Here is an 18,828-nt window from a genome sequence, read left to right as displayed (position 1 = left end):
TTATGAGAATAAAAATATATAATAGCCATCAAAGTGCTGTTCAAATGACATCATTCCATTAAATCCATTTTCACAATAATTTGACCCATTTTCAATGTCTTTGCGTTATATAGGCACAGCCTGAGTTTATTTGGCTTTGTTATTAACTGATCTGAATGAACCTACCAGTTGCCTACAGACATCTAGAAAGGAGAGTCAACTATTATTCAGTAGCTATCTTCCTAGAACTTTGTCCTCAGTGAATTAAGCATAGGACTGGGCTGATTGTCAGTGACATTTACTCTTGACTCTAGTTTTTGAACCTTTCCATTTGGTTAAGGCAGAGGACACCCAAGTGGATTATCCTGAATTTGACAGAAAATTCCTTCTTTATTTCCTGAATCATTATAGCTGTGAATTTTTTGCCTCCCCATCCAAATTACAAATTTTGGAGACCAGGAACTTTCTCCATGGCTTAATCCTTCACCCTAATCCTTCATTCCTTGAGGGGGGAACCAAGTCAAGAACTAAAATCCTTACCTTGTTTCAGACATGATTCTCAGGAAGGTGGGGGGATGTGGATGGTATTACAGCCACCCCTGTCACTATTCATAAGGCAGTAAAAAGGATGGTCATACAGTCCTCTGTTTCTTTGGGATCAAAAAGTGATAACAGTGCAATATTAAAAAAACTAGCAACAACAAATGCTGGCGAGGGTGTGGAGAAAAAGGAACTCTTCTGCACTGTTGGTGGGAGTGCAAACTGGTCCAACCACTGTGGAAAGCTGTGTGGAGATTTCTGGACCTACTAAACATAGAGCTTCCATATGATCCAGCAATTCCACTCCTAGGTATTTACCCAAAGGACACAGAAACATCAATTCCAAAGAACACCTGCACCCCTATGTTTATAGCAGCACTGTTTACAATAGCTAAGCTTTGGAAACAACCCAAATGCCCAAAAATAGATGACTGGATCAAGAAGATGTGGTACATATATACCATGGAATATTACTCAGCATTCAAAAAAGATAAACACATGCAATTTGCAGCAACATGGATGGCGCTGGAAGGGATCATGCTCAGCGAAATAAGCCAGAAAGAAAAAGAAAAATACCGGATGGTCTCACTCATAGCAGGAATCTAGAAAACTTAAATAAGGGACCAGGAAAATGAATAACTATAAGAAAGTGAAAATCAAAATCAACAAAAAACTATGAACCAGAGACACTTTTTTGGGGGCGGGGGTGGGAGGGGAGGGATTGGGGTCAGAATGGGGGGGCTGCAATTGTATGGGGAATATAACAATAAAATTTATTATTAAAAAAAAAAAGTGATAACAGTGCAGTGGGGTTGAATCACCCCCCTGAACTCAGAAGAACATTGAGATATCCTGGCGAGCATAGACTGGAAAACATGCTTCCCACCTTCCCATTGGTCATCTCAGTCACCCACCAACCATGCCCCTGCCAACGAGTGTGACATCACAGAAAGGTCACAATGGGCATAGTTGAGCATGTCAGAGCAAGAAAGTTCAAGAGACGGGCCAACGTCCATCTCCTCCAAATGGTTTCTTGATTTATTCTGTGGTTGTAGGTAAGTTGAACCTGTCTTTTGGGGTGTGACTTTTTCATGCTCAAGAGAATTCAGCAAAAGCTGAAAAACATTCTTCTGGCCCAGAGTCCACTATGAATTTGAAGCTAAGCCCTATTACAGTTCTTGAGGCCAGGGAAGACCTTCCCCTCTCAGCCTGGGTATGATTGAGCTCTTAGATGGCTCATGGGGAGTTACCTGTTTGCTACTGCAAAAACATTCTGAATCTTTTCATTGTCACTCTAGAACTTTGATTTTATTTATTGGAAGATTTTCTCAAAGGCATGATGATCCATCCGTTGTGACTTTGGGACACAATCCTATTGACTGTATGACCTGAGCAATTCACCTAATTTTTCTGATTGTAGTGTTGTTTTGCTCTGTCCAATAGGCTTAATAATTCCCTCCTCACAGGTATGCAGTGAGGATTAAGTGAGATACTATGAGCAGTCAGCATAGTGCTTTGCCACAGAATAGATGTTCAACAAGTGCCAATTCCCTAACACTCACTGTTTTGGTATTATTGGGCAATATGACATGGCTACTTATTTGCTATAAAAACAAAGCTTTCTGTAATGAATAGCAAGTGGTTGACTTGTTAACCAGTCCATTTTTTATCTCCTGGAACTTAAGGGCCAGAGTGTGACTTTACATACTCTTTTTTAAAATATTTTTATATAATTCTTACATCTTTTTTCATCTTTGCACAATGTATGCATTTTCATTTTGGTTATATTCCCCATACAATTGCACATCCCCCTTATTTTGACTCTAGTCCTTCCTCTCCCCGCTCCTCCCTCTCCCCCCCCCCCATAGTGTGTCTCTGGTTTATAGTTGCTTGTTGATTTTGATTTTTACTTTGTAGTGATTAGTCTTTTTCCTGGTCTCTTATTTAAATTTTCTAAATTCCTGCTATGAGTGAGACTTTCCATACTCTTATCCCTTGCTTCGTCTGTTGCGTCATCAGCCCTGCACAAGTATGACATAGCCATGGAAAAGAGAAACCAGTAAATCTGAGATCCAAATCTGGGCTCATATAATGTAGTTAAATTTCCTGGGGATGCAGACCGTGCTCCTTCACTCCAATGGCATCATCATTAACACCATATATTCTGGGGACTGTGATTCCTGAGTTTTTGGTCAAAATACACAAATGCTATCTCCATAGTAATGCTCAGTTACTGAACGAGTGGTCAACTTGCCAAGGTCTCTGAGTTCACATGTTGCACTTGGGGCCAGGGCTATAAGCCATGAATCATCCTTGAATTCCACCCACCCACCTGGACTAACTCGTCTTTCCCTCGACTTTGCCAAAGCCAATGAGTGGCTGAAAAGAAGCCAGGTTTATGGCCTTCTTTCTGTACTTCAGAAAATTGGATTTTTATCTCCATATTAAGGAAGTGGGATCATGACCGCTCCCCCACCCCCACTCCTATAAAATATAAGAATGAATTGCTTGTAACATATCAGGCTCAATTTCATCATGATCTCTTTGTGGAGCAAGAAAGAAGGGGTGTATGGGTGAGGTTTTATGGTTCTGGACTGGTGATTGCTTATATTCACTCTGACCTTGAGGAGTGGCTAGTATTTATCAAGTGGGAGGGTAGCTTGGCTTCCTAGAAGTTTTCAAAGCTTCTTTTCTCTGGGCTTATGATTCAGATTTGCCTGTTTTCAGGATTCAGGTACCTTTCTTTCGCTTTTTCTACTTCAAGTTATTTATGGCAACAGAAGTGAGAAATATCATCAAGGTTTGATCCTAGACTTATTTGCCACCAATGGTTTCAAACTGAAATGAATAGACATTTCAGTTGTGGCTTCTTTAAAGGTATACCACTTGCCTTCCACAGCCAACTGATATTATTGGACTCAGTCAAGGACAAATGACAAATAGCTACCCTAGGCGAGAATATAATCTCCTTAGCAACAAGTGATGTGACCACATCCCAGATGCGAGTCAAACCTGAGCCTGCAGCCTACTAAGTAAAGGAGAATGGCCTTCAGTATCTACGTCTGAAATTCCAGGCTGTGTCTGCTAAATTCCCAGAATGCCTTAGTGCTTCATAACCACTATGGATTAACAGCTATGTTCCTTTGGTTTTGGCCCAAAGCAACCCCCGTAGTAGGTTTCACTGCCAGGACTGTTGTCTGCCTTAGAGGCAGACTGTGTGCCTGACTGTGTCTTCTGTGAAGGCAGGGTTTGACCACATGGCCTGTCATGGAATTGAGTTCCAGAGTTCTAAAGCATTTCTTCTCTAATTATTGAGCAGTATCTCTTTAGTTATTGTGACTTAAGCAAAAGTATAAATATTAGTTGTAGCCAATAAAAATGCCAAGCCAATTCAGAACTTTGGAAGGTCTAGCTAAGGTCTCACTGTAAAGTTGGGCCTGGCAGTCTTCCCAGAAGGTCAGTGGGCTTTACTGATGTGTCAAAAAGAGCCATTTCTGAGGCAAGGTTTCTGACTTGTTTCCACTCTGTCCTTGGCTGTTTAAATCTGAGAAATATTATCATGAGCATATTGGGAAATCTCAGCTCCCAAGAGTCTACTCACGAGTAAGCCTGAGGAAATGATCCATTTTAGAGCTGTAAATGTTTGTGGAAATAGCTCCTTACAAGTACTCATATAGAGTCACGCATCCCAGGCTGTACCAAATGCTTTTGGCAACAGAGAAAGCTATTGCTTTGGAGGCGTGGTGGGAAAGAGATGCAAGGAGGAGAGAAAGTGTGAACAATTTAGACTGCAAAGTTGGCCCAAGTGCCATAGAGGAGAAGATGATGGTTTGAATGAACCTAGCTGTTCACCTACCAGGTTATTTTTATGTAATTTTGATTAATTAGTTCTATGAGCGTAGTGTCACAGCAGCATTCTCTCAAATATGGTTCACCACCTCTTATCTGTGTGATCTAAATAAGTGATAGACCTCTAGAAGCCTCAATTTCCTCATTTACAAAATAAGGATAGTAATATTTTATTATACTAATGTCTCCCTCCTACTCTCCATGGCACAGTTCCTTCTTCTCACTCTTCTAAGTACATACACACACACATTCACAGAGACACACACACTCCCTTCAAAGAAACAAAAGGTAGAGAAAAATCACAATGTCCAGGCTCAAACCAGGGTCTATAGTAGGAATCAGAGAGTGAGGAAAAGAAAAATTTTGAATCAGGAATGCAAACCAGAAGGTAGGTTAAAGGAAGTAGAAAATGTCACATCCAAGCAAAAGCTGTCCACATTTTAATCCCTGGAATCTGTGAAAGGGCTTTGTACACATGTGAATAAATTAATAATCTACTGATGGGGAAGTTATCCTGGATTATCTGGGTGAGGCCACTATAATTCCAGGGTCATTATAAGAGAGAGCCAGAGGGTCAACAGCAAAAGAAGGAAATGTGACAACAGAAGCAAATGTTGGGTGACGCAGTTGCTGGCTTTGAAGGTGCAAGGGGGTGATGATCTAGGATAACTAAGTAGCCCCTAGAAGCTAAAAAAAAGCAAGAAAATGGATTCCCTCCTAAGAGTCTCCAGAAAGGAACCAAAGATCCTCAGAGTTAAGTTATTTCTAGAAAATAATCCTGGATTTCAGTACAGCCTCCTCTTTGCTTATCAGGACTAACCTTCTGTAGTGGGAGTTAATCTGTCAAGATGGTTTTCAGGGTTGTCAAATTCTTATGTTTTGCTCATAAGGATTCACATTAGAATCATGGAGGAAAGATGTGTGGTTTATTGAGTGGTACAATTAGGTGGTACCTCTGGGAACAGAGTAGTTTACCACACAACTGCTTCCCTCATGTAATTCACAGGTGTGCAGGGGCTAGACTTTTACTTGGCGTTTCCCTGAGGATCAGAGTAGTGGCCTTCAACTTGATCTCCCTCATGGCTAAGTGGCCTCTGAAGAGCAAGTTCACAGGGAAGAATTGCAGGCAAAAGTGGAACATATGGCTGCTATTTGTTAAATGACAACTTCTCTAGGGATTAGCTTTCACGTTACTCTACTTGAAGTGCAAAATACAGGAGGAAACAGACTTTTACTCCTTTAAAACTTTTGTAGCTCAGTTGTTAATAGTTTATCTAACTTTAAGGGGGATTTAGTCTGCATTGCTATAATGGGAATATATATGCTGTATACATTTCTGTCATAGCTATTGTATAACATATTACTAAACATTGCTTGTATGTTATTCACCAATACATGCTTGGCACTTAGATTAGAGAGCTGGCACTTACTACATCTTTTGTGAATGAATGAGGAGCTGTTTGTTCTGAGACTCAAAAGATACTGAGTGAATTTCAGTGAGGTTGGGACACAGGGGAGGCTAAAAGCTATGCTGTATTTAAGATATATCACGCTTTTCTAGAGTTAAGAATGTGGTCTGCTGAAGGTTGCCTAATGACCGCATCTTCAGAGAAACACTTATTTCACTAACATGGCTCCTATGTCAAAGTAACGATGTCCCTTGCGTTCTGTTGAGACATATTAAAAATACAGAAAAGTGCAAAGAATCATAACACCAATGAGCCTTCTTTTAGACCTACAATTCACTATTGGCACCTTGTCTTACTTCATTCTAGTTTTATTTAGGCACTATTACATTAAAGTTCTCTTTAACCACGACTCATGCCTTTTCTCCCATCCACATTAAAAACAAACAATATAGTAGACTTCATGCTTTTATGTACATCACCGTAAGCAATAAATATTGCTTTTGATTTTTATATTTATATAATTGGCAAAATATTTTACTTATTTCAAATTTTACTTTTTTCACTTATAATTTTTTAACATATACCCATGTAATTGTTGCAGTATTTTGCCTTAAACCTACATCAAACATAATCTTACTGACTTTACAAAGAGTACTTCAACTTCCTTCGTTTTGCAGACAACACCTCCACTACATCAGTGAAAACAATATACCCCATCCCCCTGGTTTCAAACGGAAGTTAATGTTCCACTACACCCATCTATCTTGCAGAAAATGGTGATTACACTTTAATTTCCCTAGTGGGGAGCAGATCTTCCACTTTATCTTCATTCGTTAAAAGCAGGGGTGGCTCTCTGTGTCCCCCACCCAGGTGGTATTGGCAGGCAGATTAGGGAGCTGATTTTTCACTATCCCACCCCTCCAACTCCATTTAAGTAGGTGATATTCTGATTCTCTCCTTGGCAAGGTATTGGCAGGCCTGAGCAAGAGGGAGCTGGTTTTCCATCTCACCACCTAATAAAAACATGTGACACTAAGAATGAAGACTCGAAATACCACTGGAGTCCACTGGGGAGGTGAGTTTCTACCCATGTCCAGAATCAACAAAGTAAGATGAAGAGGAGCAAGTAAGTACTGTTACTCATCCCTATATCAACAGGGTCCAGTAAGGAGACGATTAGGGAGCTCAATCTCCATCCCAGCCAGCAACAGTAAGACCAAATGATGGAGATTAGGGAAGGGCAAATCAGAAATCAGGTTGGCTTAGAGGGGAGCTGGGCATCCATTTGCACATGGAAGCAACAAGGCAAAACATGACTGGCAAGATAGTGAGAGTCAACCCTCTGTTTATTCTGCATTCTTTGGTGTCAGCAGTACTCAGGAGAGGTGCTGAGCTCACACACCCACCTGGTGTTAGTTGGTGTCCAACATTCAAAAAGGGGATATCAGTGTGGTGGAGAGTGAGCTGAACTCACACTTTACTATCTGCATTAGGATGGTGTCATTTAGCCTCCACATTTGTCAGGGTGGTATTTACAGTTTCAGACAGAAGGTGAATATTAACTTCACCCATTATTGCACATTATGTTTAGACTTAGAAACTGACTGTTATAAGGATGGTTAAATAGGATTGAGAGTCTCACAATATAATACCCAAAGTTTCTAAGATACAAGAGAATATCACTTGATATACCAAGTACCAGTAAAACCATAACTTGAATAAGAAAATACAATAGATATCAACAATGAGATCACTCATATTTTGGAATTATCTGACAAGGATTTTAAAGAAGCAATAATAAACGTGCTTTATTGAGCAATAAAAAACACTCTTAAATGAAAATATTAAATATCTCAGTAAAGAGATGCAAAATATAAAGAACCCAAGGGATAGTATACTGCTTAAAAAAATACAATAACTGAAGAAGAAAAGTCCTTTCTACATAGGCTCAGTAGTATATTAGAGAAGACAGAGGAGTTAGCGAACTTGAAGACAGATCAATAGAAATTACCTAATCTCAAAAACAGAGAGAACATAGGCTGAGAAAATAATAAGTAGAGTCTCAGGGACAATGAGCAATAACAAAAAAGCTAACATTTGTATTATCAGAGTCCTAGAAGGAGAGGAAAATAGTACAAAGTGAAAACAAAAGTGAAGAAGTTAAGAACTTTACAAATTTGGCAAAAGTCATAAACCTACAGATTTAAGAAGTAATTATATACCGATATAATACAATGTTACTTTAATAACAATAAAATAAATAAAACTAACCTAAAACCAAAATAAAAAAAGATACTAAGTAAATCACAAACAGGACAAACCTAAATATATCCATGACAAGAATTAGTGATAATCAAAAGTCTGAAAATTGAGGGCAAGAAAAACTTAGAGAGAGGCTAAAAAGAACTAACAAGTAGCTGCAAGGGACCAATAATTCAAATGTTAATGACTTTATCATCTGAAGTCATGGAAACCAGAAAGCAGTGACACTGAAAGAACTGTCAAGATCAAATTCTATATGCCACAAAAATAACCTTCTGGAATGAAGAGGAAAGGAAAACAGTCTCTAAGAAAAACTAAGAGTTTATGTTCCCAGCAGACCTAAAAAAAAAAAAAGTGAATAGAGGAAGTTCCCTAAATAAATAAAAATGATAAGAAAAGGAGTCTGATACTTCAGGAAGGAAGTAATGGAATGGGTAAAAGTAAGGGTAAACATAATGGGCTGCTCTCTCATCAGTTTTTCAGTTTGTTTGGTGGTTGAAGCAAAATTTATAACATCTGACTGTGGTGCTCTGTGTATGTAGAGGGTATGCTTCAGATTATTTTTTAAAAGTGCAGAGAGTAAAAAGACTGTAAGGTTTCCTCACCTCACTTAAAATAGTAAAACATTTGTATAAATAGACTTTGAAATATTCAGCATATGTATTGTAATACCTAGAACAACAGAAGTCCTATACAAATATATTGTAAATTAGAAAAATTCAAATACATTAAACATAAAATGGCATTCTATGAAATGTTCGAGTGACCCAAAATAAGACCTGAAAAGGGAAACTGAGGGAGTGTCAGTTCTCTGGAGAAGGAAGAACTGATTCCCTCCAACCATAAAAGTTGGTCTTGCAGAACTGGGCCCCTCCTCCTGGCATCTTTTGTTTGTGACCAATTCTTCTCTCTATATAAGCGTAGTCAGCCAATCTTTCCACCAATTCTTCTCTCTGTATAAGCCTATTCAGCCAATCTTTCCTCCCATCTATAACAAAGGAATTAAGCATATTCAAACCTTCAAGGTTTTAGAGGAAATGAAAGTATGTTTATTTTATAGTATAATTGACAGGGATTTACCTTGGTTATAATGTTTCATCAATGTAAGTGAAAGACATTGTTTGCTACAGATGGCTATAATTATTTCTGAGAGAAACTTGCAAGTTTCAGGGAAATTTGGTGTTTCATTTTATGTATTCTTCTATAGTCTCTTTTAAAAAATATCTATTTTCCTTCAGTGGTGAAAAGAGCATCTTAAAATTTCCTTCAGAGACTTCTGAGCAAAAAATTTGTTGAGCAAATAATGTGCAGTTGGGAAAAGCAGCTTAGGTAGCCAGATTCTCAGTGGATAATTTGATATTCTTAGATTGTCAGACACTGTACACCATCCAGGTAATTTGCTGCTTTGAACCAAAACACAATTCCCTCCCTAAACCCCCACAACTTATTTTTGTTGTTTGAAATGTTGCCTAACAATGGCTTTCTCCCTTCAACTCGCCATTCTGCACCATCTGTTAGGAGAGTGCCTATTTTGAACACAGTGTCTCATACACCCTATCATTCTTATAGCTCTTGCAGGAGCCAGGCTGTTTGGAAAAGGAATCCTGGCATTGAGAAAGGGAAGAAAAGAGAAAAGGTGAACCAGAATATTCAATATATTTTCATGAAGTTCCTATTCTAAAGCAGTATGGCGGGCCATCCTTTCAATGTGGGAAATGATGCCAAGTTAAAAACAGATTCCAGTGTAGTGAAAGCCAGACTCAAATCAAGTAGAGTTTAAGGACAAATCACCAATGAGAGCTCTTTGGATATTTTTGTTTACTCTTCAAAAATCCTTTAGAAGTCAGGATGGTATTTTTAGCTGTGTCTCATTAATGTTGGAGGTGGTGTCATGAATAAGAACCTAGGTTAGCAGTAGGTTAGCAGTAGAACAGTACTGGAAAATGTGATAAGGGCATTCTAACTTTGTCCTATCTGATGACCTATTGCTGACACAGGTCCCCTTTTAAAGTCCTGGAAACATCCTTTTTGACTGGACTGGCTACTTTAACATCAAGAGAGCTGGAGAGAGAAATGGAGGAGGAATATTTGATAGTTTTCTATTCAGCCCAGCCAAAGTGAGGTTGGTAGGAGATTTAAGTAAACAGTCTTACCTCTTCACCCTCCTGACCTTAAATAATCTTTTTATGGGCATTTGTTGGGAGAAACAGAAAGTTCTAGTGGATGACAAAGCTTGTATTATAATGATGCTCATGAATAAAGATTTAGGGGAATTGGGCATGGAGGTCAATATGTGAGCATGTGAGGAGTTTATTCTTCCTTCTGACCATTCACCTTCCCTTAGATCCTGTGATGGTGAATTTTAGGTTTCAACTTGACTGGGTCATAGGGTGCCCAAATATTTTATTAAACATTATTTCTTGGATTGTCTATGAGGGTATTTTTGGTAAGATAAATATTTGACTCTGTCAACCAAGTAAAGCAGATTGCTCTCTCCACTGTGGGTGGACTGAGTAAGAAAAAATATTTTCTTCTGCCTGATTATCTTCTCACTGGACATTGGTCTTCTCCTGCCTTCAGACAGCTATTACAGGTCTAGACTGCTCCGCCTCCATAATTGTGTGGACTAATGTCTTATTTAAAAAAAACTCTTTGTCTCTACCCTACCCCCCTGTTTGTCTGCCTGTCTGTCTCTCTATTTGTCTGCCTGTCTGCCTGTCTGTCTGTCTGTCTGTCTGTCTCTCTCTCTCTCTCTCTCTCTCTCTCTCTCACACACACACACACACACACACACACACACACACACACACGGGTACCAATTCCTTCTGGCTTCCATGATTTCAGATGCTAAATCCACTGCCTTTTTATATATTTGCTCTTGTCTTCAGTTTTTGGAATTTTTCTTATCATGAGATGATATATTAATTTTGGGGGTTTATCCTGTATGTGGTTCACTTAACTTCTTAAATCCATGGGTTGATGTTTTTTGATTATTGATTCTGTTCTCTGGAGAACCCTAATACAGTACCAAAATTCTCATTGTCTGCTCTTGGTCACACATTATCAGTCTAGTTCTCCCACTGGCGAACTTCTTGAGATAACAGAGAGGAATATGCTTGCATGGCTCCTTCTAAGAGGAAGAAATAATTCTTTCTTGTCAAAACTCACAGCCACCTTCTTTCACATAATTACAAAGACCCAAGTAAAGGCTTAAAAATTTGAGAATTGAATCGAGGTTGTGTGGCTGTTGATTTATTCAGTCTTGTGCTTGCTTGATTGTAGCTATTATTGTATGGGACTGGAACCAACTCTTCAGTGATCAAAAAAGACAAACTCATACCATTCGTGGCAATGTGGATGGAGCTGGAAGGGATGATGCTAGCCGAAATTAGTCAGAAGGAAAAAGATAAATACCAAATGGTCTTACTTATATGTGGTATATAGAGAAACCAAACAAAGATCAAGAGAAAGTCAAAACCTGCAAGCTCACCATAGATGCTTGCATCAGCGTACATCAAAGGAGGAGGCGGGGGTGAGGAAGCAAAACATGGAAGGAAGAATACAAAGGACTGTGTTGATGGTTCACAGGTGATATGGTGGCAGGAGAACTATGGGAACTCCAATGATGTAAGAAAAAAAAATAATAAATAAAATAGAACCAACTCTTTTGGCTGAATTGACTGACCAATAGATAAGTAGAAAAGTTATGTAGACCCAACCTATGATTCATTATGTCTGGGGTGTCACTGCTCTAAGTGTTCACTGAGATTGCATACAGTGTCTAGGATAGTACCACATGCACATGGAGGCTTGATGACTATAATAGTGATGACAATAATAATGATACAATAATGGTAATTTTCCCTTTGTCTACCTATCTCTCAGGGTAAAGAAGACTAACCAGATCATTGTTAGGTCTATGCATTTAGAGTCACAAAAGAAAAACTGCAATGGATTATCCAAATATCTACTTGTTATCAGAGGTGGGGAACATTTAATCACACCGGGGAAAGATCAGATCAGCAGCTTATTTTCTTTTAGCTCATAAGTCAGGGATTAGGATATAACTGCATTTATGTCTGTAGTTGGGAACATGACATTTGAATTATTTTGTAGATGTATTTATTCATTTATTTGAACTTTTTAAAAAAGATTATTTATGCATAGAAGAACTGGGGTGTCAACCAGAGGTGCAGGGGGTGAGAGGATTCAGCAAAGGCAGAGTGGGAACAGAACAGGCAGATGTACTGAAATACACTGCTGAGGGGAGCAGCGGGCAAGACAGGAGAGGTCTGCTGTGCCATGTGATGTGGGTCACCTCCCTCGCCTGGGATGGAACTCAGGTCTTAGTAGTTATAGCACTGAGACTTAATACCTAGGCCACCAGGGAGCCTCCTATAGATGTATTTAAAAAGCAGTGAGAGAAATGGTTTTCCACACAAGATCTTTATTATAAAAGTGTAATGATGATGATAAGTGTGATGAAGGTCATGATGCCAATAACTACCATGCATTGAGTACTTACTAATGTTTGACACTGTTCTAAATTCTTTACATATAACAATTCAGTTAATCTTCAAAAACACTACCTTCAGCTATAGAGCTCCATTTAAGGATGATCCTTAAATGAAACAAAGGAAGTATTTTAGGAATGCCTGCACTTCTCTGCTTTAAATTAAACTTTGTCAATTTTTATCTACTGTTAAAATATAAAGGATTGTGTTAGATCTTTGTTTCTTGGTGCTTTAACCAGCATCAAGTTCTTTCTGTCTCTTCTGCTTTGCCTTCTCCACTCTGCTCATTTCTTCCTTTTCTTTCATCTTCCTCCTCCTTACTTCAGTGGCCATGTATAGGAAAATTGAAAGACATTCTTATTTGTGGTGTGTGCCCTGTTTATATCCTGCGAAACATAATAGTGCACATTAAGCCATTTGAAAACTTCTGGATTACTGGGGGGGGGTGTTAATATGTTTACAGTGAATAAATTAAGGTTGAATCCAACCAATTTTATATCAGATTGGTTTTAAATATCTTACTATTTTTTACACTTGCATAGATAATATATAATGTATGTGTGGGTGTGGGTGTTGAAATTGAAGATAAAGGATTAGAAATGACTCCATTTTGACCTTGTGAGCTGGCACTCCACTCTGAAAGATTTACAGTCATAACTCCCAGTCTCTATCCTTCAAATACGTGGTGATGATAAGGCAAGATGAAATAGCTTTTTTATTTTAAAGAAGATATACAGCTTTATTTTTTTAAGTGCCCCGAGGCCTAAGAGAAAAACAGGTACACTTCGATTTCAAAGAATTTACTTGGTGAAGTTTTTAAAAATAAAATACAAAAAAGACTGTCTTTGAAACTTATGGCAATGAGATGCACTGAAGCATGGAAAGTGAGCATCAACCAGAGGACACCCAGAGAGACAGATTCATCTTTGAGCTCTCTGCTATCTGAGGTTCTAGATGCTGATTTAAGTGGAACCATTTCCATACTACTAGTTGCTGCCCTCTTTGTCATGAAAGATGAACATCTCCAGGTACAAGGAAACCCACCTAAAATGGACCAAGTTTAAAGTGAAATGGTTCATACCTTTCCATTTCTGGTGTCCCAAAATATTGTGTGTGTCCTACAAAGAGTCATGTTATTAAATAAAAGGAATTGATTGCAAAAAATAAAAATATTTACATCTATGGAGGTAAGAACCTATATTTCTAAATCGTATACAGGGTTGTAAACCAACATTACCTCAATTCAAAAGACAATAAAAATAATTAAAAGAAAAATATAAAAAGTTTTTCCCTAATTCTGAGCTCATTCTCTAAACTCAATCTTCTAAAAAGAAAACTTGGGATTGGGAAGTGCTTGCTTTATACTCTCCAATGTCAGGTTGATTACTGAAATAAAAGGTCTAGTGTGAACTATTGTATTGAGAGAGACATAGAGAGAATGCAAAGGAGAGACTGTATATATCTGTATACAAATCATATTGCCCAAACACTGCAAAATTATGAAGTAAAGTTTGTTATTAGTATTCACTGTGCTCCACCAGCTGGCAGTACCCTAATTTTCCTGCTGACTCTGTCTCATAGCTCCCCAAGTCCTCTGGGTATAGTACCCCTACCAGACCTAACACTCTGTAGCAACCCCCATCTGCCCCTTACAATTCTCTCTCCCTGTCCTCTATCACAATTTGTCCCTTCAGCATCCTGTTAATTAGGTAGCACTTACTAGCTGACAATGAGTGCACTTCTGGGCTGAAGAAACTTAGATGCGTAGAAAATTAGAGCTAGGGGGCCTCCCCTGGTGGCGCAGGCCATTGAGCGCTGTGCTGTGAAGCTGTCTGCAGCCTCTGCAGTGCTAGTTTGATCCCAGCCGGCCAGCGAGGGTCCCACATGGTGTGGCAGACCTCTCCTATCTCTCCCGCTGCTCCCCTCAGCAGTGTATTTTGTCAGTCTGCCTGTTCTGTTCCCTGCTCAGTCTCTGGTGAATCCTATCACCCTCCCACGCATCTGGCCTGTACCCTGGTTCTTGTATAAATAAATGAATAAATCTTTAAAAAAAATTAGAGCTAGGTGGCCTAAACCCCTCATTTTATTTATACCTTAGTGATCTTGGAACTCCGTTTTGGAAATTACCTCAACCAAAGTCACACAAGTGGCTATTGAGGACTAACATGTCCTATTTTAAGTGTAAGTTTCTGGAGTTAATGCTTCAGTCCAAAGAAGTGATTCTAATGATGGAATTACTCCATGATTAGAGTGGCGTAATAGATATGAAAATATTTTGAGTCTTTCAGTGGGACATCTTTCCCTCTTCTTTGCTACTGATTTGGCTTCTGTCTCCTGAGGTGCAAGGCTTGGGCCTCTGTGCCAGGTGAGCATGTCACCCTACCTAGTTTCACCAATGCTGTTTGCTATATATAGGAGCTGCCTCTGCTACCTTCTTTTATGGACATCAAAGCAATGGCTCTTTTCTCTTGGGGAAGAGGTAAGTCTATTGCAAGCTGCTTTGACCATTTCACTGAGCTTATTTCCATTCTCTTTCTTTTGCAAATCATTGATATGACTTGCCTACATAAATAGAAAGAAGCAGCTCAATTAAAAATGCATGGGGCTGTTCCCTAAGAATTTCACAATGGGAAGCCATCCAGGAACACTCTAGAAATCAGCAGCTATCTTTAAGCTTTGCTTCTACTTGGGGGAAGATGGGGAGGAATTTAATATGCCCAAAACAGAAAGGCCAAGTGGGCTGGTATCATTGACCTGTGGGAGGCTCATAAAGGTGGAGCTCATTTTTCCCAGGCTGCCTTTATCTTAAAGTACTCACAGAAGTATGATGCAGAACTTGGCTCTAATACATTACAATTCAATGACCACAGAGTTGGAAAGAACCATACAGACTATTTATTACAACCCCACCCCCACAACTAAGATTGTCTCCTTGACAAAACTTCGTCAGGCTTTTCTGAGCTCTCTTCATGGTTAGACCTCCACATCGGCCTCCATCCTGTCTTTGGCCTCCTCAGCCCCAGTCTTAAAAAAATCCTGCTAAGTAATCACCCCACCATTGATGACCACCTTTGTTCAATTTCCTAATTCTCCTTGCCTGATCTTAAACTCTTGGCCTGCCTTTAGTAAGAATACCCTTAGGCCAATTTAGTAAGAACCCTCTGTCCCCACCCTCCACCCTACCTACTTACTAAGATATAGCCTCTCAGTAATTTTCCATCCATTGACAACCTCACCCTGCCTATTGGCTATAAATTCCCAGTTGTCTTTGTTGCATTCAAAGTTGAGCCCAGGGCCTCCCCTGGTGGTGCAGGCGGTTGAGTGCAGCGCTGTGAAGCTGTATGCAGCCTCCACAGTGCCGGTTCGATCCCTGCAGGCCGTGGAGATGCCCACATGGCACAGCAGACCTTTCCTGTCTCCCCGCTGCTCCCCTCAGCAGTGTATTTCATCAGTCTGCCTGTTCTGTACCCCATTCTGTCTCTGGTGAAGCCTCTCACCCTCCTGCGCATCTGTCCTGTACCCCAGTTCTTGTATAAATAAATAAATCTTTAAAAAAAAAAGTTGAGCCCAACCTTTCTCCCCAGTTGCAATACCCCTACTGTAATGCTGTTTGGATAAAGATTCCCTTACCATTTTAACAAATGTCAGATTTTTCTTTTATTTGACATTCTCAATGCCAGAATCCCACTTTGCTGCATCCCTAATAAGATGATAACCCAAGCTACACTTAAATATTTCCATTGATGAGGAAGTTCGTAATTCTGAAGTAGACTATTTAAATCATGGGAAAGGTGTGAACCGTAGTGACTTATTGGAAAAGAGTATAACCCTTAGAGTATAACAGTAGTGACTTTATTGGAAAAGAGTATAACCCTTAGTGTCAAACAGACCAAGGTTGGTTGATTTCTTCCCTTTGCTTTCCCCCTTAGCACAGTCAATTCTGTAGTCCTATTTCTAGGGTTTGATTTGGTTTGGTCTTTTCTTTCCTTCATTTTGCTTCTCTATATTTCACATATGAGTGCAATCATCCAGTCTTTGTCTTTCTCCTTCCGACTTATTTCGCTTAGCATAATCCTCTTCACTTTTATCCATTTTGATACAAATGGCAAGATTTCATCTTTTTTTATGGCAGTAGTATTCCATTGTTCAGACACACCACATTTCTTTAGCCACTGATTTGACGTTGGGCACTTAGTTTCCTCCCATAACTTGGCTGTTGTAAATAGTGCTGCAATAAACATACGATTTATATTTTAAGAACATTCTGGCTATATAGCTATTGGAGGGACAAGATCAGATGTCTGCAGAACAAGTTAGCTGCATATCCTTGCTCTCCTACTATTAGCTATAGTCTTAGGTAAAGTCATGCAATCTTAGGAAGATTCAGTTTCTCTACTGGAGAATGGATAATATCTTTCTTGCAGAATTACTGTGAAGGTTAGTGTTATGTATGCAAAAAGGCTGGCATGTTGTAGGCAGTAAATACTAATTCCCTTCCACTCTGCTCCTACTCCACAACCAAATTAGAACATTTTTACACTGAACTAAGATTGCTTCACTTAACCCCTGTGATTGTGGAAGTCCTAGTAGCACTATTTACAAGAATCTGAAATAAATCTTAACCCCTCTTGACTTCACATATTTGAAGATGGATCTTTTATTCTCCTTAGTCTTACTTTTTAAACTAACCTTTCTCAATTGGTTCTTCTTCAATGGTTCTTCTTCTCTCTCCTGGATACTTTCCTGTAGGTGAAGTGAGTACCTCTCTTAACTTATGGCATACATAAATAGAATACTACTCAGCTATAAAAAAAAATAAAATCTTACCATTTGTGACAATGTGGAGGGAGATGGAGGGGATTATGCTAAGCAAAATAAGCCAGAATAAAAAAGACAAATAACAGATGATTTCCCTCATATGTGGAATATAGAGAAACAAAAGAACAGATGTTAAATTAAAACAAACCCTACAAATGTGACTGCAGAATTGAGGCTTCCAAAGCAGGAAGGTAGGAGACGGAGAACAAAGAGGGGAGGGACCCCCAATGGACAACGGTGGAAGACTGTGAGGCTTTGGTGGTGGGTGTGGTGGGATAGCATACATCTGAAGATGTGGGGACCTGTACCTCTAAATCATATGCAGTGTTGTAAACCAATGTTACCACAGTAATACAAAAAAAAAAAAAAAGAAAAGAAAAGAAACATAACACTCTAGGTATGGTTTAAACAGCTTATAGTAAAGTACAACAAGTTTGATCTTGATAATAAAATTATGTTATATTGCCTAAAATTACATTAGCTATTTTAGCAACTGCGTCATATGTTTGGTTCATTTTTAGCCCATATTTAATGAAAATCCCAGGTATTTTCATATGAACAGCTGTTTACCAAATTTTTTTGCTCGCTAAATTTTATTTTGTTTGTTTTGAATAAGATTTCTAGCTTAAATACATGTATTTCTAGCTTAAATATATACACATTTTTTATAATTAACATTTTTCTGAATTTGGTATCTTTTTTTTTTTAGATTTATTTATTTATTTATACAAGCACTGGGTACAGTCAGAAGCATGGGAGGGTGAGAGAATTCACCAGAGCCAGAGCAGGGAACAGAGCAGGCAGACCGACGAAATACACTGCTAAGGGGAGCAGCAGGCATGGCAGGAGAGGTCCGTTGCACCATGTGGGTTGCCGGGCATTGAACCAGCGCTTCAGAGCCTGCGGGCAGCGCTCAACCACTGCGCCACCAGGGGAGGCCCTATATACACATATTTTTATATATAAATATACATATATATATATACTATATACTCATTCCAACATCACAAAATGTTATAACAATGAACAGTAAATTTCCCTGTATTAATATATTCTGTTTCTTTTCCTTCCTTCTCCTGAAACAACTCTGTTTTCATTTTTCTTATAAATCCTTTCAAATATATTCTATTTCTATACAAGTAAATACAGATGATAGCTTACTATACACACGATTCTGTACTTTGTCCTTTATATTTCGTCCTACATTTAATAAAATGTAGGAAGTAGGAGGGCAGGGATTTTTGTTAGTTTTCAGCACCTAGAAATTCTGACACATTGTAGAGGCTCTGTATACACACGCTGAGTGTTGAAAAATGTTTTTGGAGATTTTTCCATACCAGTATGTACAAGGTTTTAGCAAACTTTTTTCTAAAAAGGACCAGGTAGTAAATATTTTAAGCTTTGTGGACCATGTTGTCACTGCTACAACTCTCACCTTTGCCACTGTAGCATGAAGG

At 38.9% G+C, this 18,828-nt stretch overlaps 1 protein-coding gene across 1 annotated transcript in view; it reads left to right on the top strand.

The window, feature by feature from the left end:
• The first annotated feature begins 1,496 nt into the window (after positions 1-1,496).
• The window catches only part of RTL4 (retrotransposon Gag like 4), a 165,535-nt gene continuing 148,203 nt past the window's right edge, over positions 1,497-18,828 (top strand). The window contains 2 exon segments of the mRNA XM_054695609.1: positions 1,497-1,574; positions 6,744-6,852. The gene's annotated coding sequence lies outside the window, so the exon portion shown is untranslated.

This window comes from Talpa occidentalis, unplaced genomic scaffold, assembly GCF_014898055.3.
Source record: "Talpa occidentalis isolate TD23 unplaced genomic scaffold, MPIMG_talOcc4v2.1 talOcc4.15, whole genome shotgun sequence".
In the NCBI taxonomy this organism is placed as follows: Eukaryota; Metazoa; Chordata; class Mammalia; order Eulipotyphla; family Talpidae; genus Talpa; species Talpa occidentalis.
This window is presented reverse-complemented; position numbering and strand designations above follow the sequence as displayed.